The sequence below is a fragment of the Lipotes vexillifer genome, unplaced genomic scaffold (assembly GCF_000442215.2).
Source record: "Lipotes vexillifer unplaced genomic scaffold, Lipotes_vexillifer_v1.1 scaffold247, whole genome shotgun sequence".
NCBI classification, from domain to species: domain Eukaryota; kingdom Metazoa; phylum Chordata; class Mammalia; order Artiodactyla; family Lipotidae; genus Lipotes; species Lipotes vexillifer.
This window is the reverse complement of record NW_006794161.1, coordinates 1167185-1169391: the sequence shown is the minus strand read 5'-3', so window position 1 is coordinate 1169391 and position 2207 is coordinate 1167185.

The window sequence follows — 2207 nt, the reverse complement described above, 5'->3', positions numbered from 1 at the left end:
TGCAGGCTCAGCAGCCATGGCTCATGGGCCCAGCCGCTCCGCGGCATGTGGGATCTTCCCGGACCGGGGCACGAACCTGCATCCCCTGCATCGGCAGGCGGACTCCCAACCACTGCGCCACCAGGGAAGCTCTTTTTTTACTTTTAAGATATATATCATTTAACATAATATCATATATTAAAAACCTGGGGTTATCTAATGCATTAATAATAGCATGATTTTTAAAACCTTGCTTTACCAAAGGGTTCTTCAATTTATCCAAAAGATTTCTTTAGTTAGCGAATTCTCTGAATGCATTCATGTTAAAAAATGTATATATCAATTTTCAGAAAATATCTATGGTTTAAATGAAGAGTTACAAAAAATATCACCAATAATACCAATTCAGTTTTAAAATTCTATGATGGGTAGAATAATGCAAAAATTTTTAAATTATAAGCGTATTACCTCAGGAACATATTGTATATTTTTTGTATTTATCTACAGCAAATCCATATCAACTAGGAAAAAAAGCATTTATACTTCATGATAATAGAAAATATGAAAATTTTACAAAAGTAAACCTTATGGAGAGACATTGAGCTCCAGCCATAGAATTAAGTGCTAGGGTTGGGTATTTTTCTACTGATCCCTTAGAAAGTATAAATGTGCACCTGTAACCCCAGAAAATTCAGGACATGGGTAAGATTTTATCTAGAGAACTTTTCAAAATGAACCATTTCTCTTCTTGGATTTAAAAAGCCCACCTCCCCTATCCCCATACATATCCATATATTTTTGAAGAAGTGTCATATTAAAAGTTTCTAGGAATATTCTGACCCTGGGTCTACAAAGTTTAAGAACAAACACTAAAAGATACTATAATTCTATTACAACATAGATATACTGAAGGCATGACCTCAATTTTGAAAGTACGAATTAGAATTAAGCATCCAGTTATTGATGTCGTCATTTGTCTAGGTATGTATGTATAGAGCCATTGGAAAGGTTTCTAAAAGGCAACAATTTTTGATAGGAAATTTTTGATAGAAAATATTTCATTATTTGACTTACATTGAATTTAAGTCTCTTGAGTGCACATAAGCTCCTTGGTCACAATGTATTGTTTCTCTATGGGATTTATGTCCTTTATATACTTTACCTTTATATATACATACATACCCTGGGGTATGATTTGGTTATATGACACATTAATACAAAATGTGTATGTTTGATTCTTTTAGGCTTTCACTTTGATTTAAGGCACTTTAACCCCAAAATCTTCTGTTGTTTTTATTCTTTTTTACATTTCCTCCCTTATCAGACTTTTTTTTTTTTTACTTTAGGATTATTATTTGAATGAAGCCAAAATATGATGAGAGTATCTGCAAATTGAAACACAAGAATTTACTTTTAGTGGAGAATGTAGCCTTTGGCAATATTTTAAACACTGACTGCTGAAACAATGCACGGGCTAATAGTGAAGTTTTGCATGTGCTATGATTTAATCTTCTCAGAGTTTGAAGGGCAAACAAATGTCCTTTACTTTTAAAGTTTAACATTTTCCTCATATTTAGACTTGGGAAAAAATAATCTGTTCACTGCTCAGTTTCACCACTTTTAAGTTAAGATCCAAAATCACAGATTGGCATAAATTTAAGTATAAATCTACTTTTCTCAGACATCACAGCCTGGTAACTAATCAAGTCACATAGATGATCCATATTTTACTGAACTTGTCAAGTTATACAATAGTTTAACCCAAATAAGGTCCTTTACTAGAATAATAGCTTTTCTCAACATGTTTCTTAAATACTCGTACAAATAGACAGCTACCCTGCTACTTACTGTCTCTTTTCTCTTCTAATGCTTCCTCTTCACCCTCATTTTTGAGTCAAAACCCTCATGCCTGCTGTTGAAATATGGATTATCTTTAAGGAAACAAAGTTTTGCTGTGTACAATACCAAAGAGGGTTGGAGGTGGAGGGAAATGCTTTATTTCCCATTTTTGATACTTTCGAACAGAGAGCTATATTAGTTCAGTTTGCATCCTATTGTCCTAAGGAATTTTGCAAGGAATAGCTCTGTTAGCATTTCTAGCTTATATATTCAGCATATCTTACCTTCCACCTCTCACCTAAGATTTAAAAACAAGGAAAGCGAAGCAAGGAAATAAATCTGAATGAAACACAGGAAAGACAGAAGGTAGTACTCAGAATCTACATCCC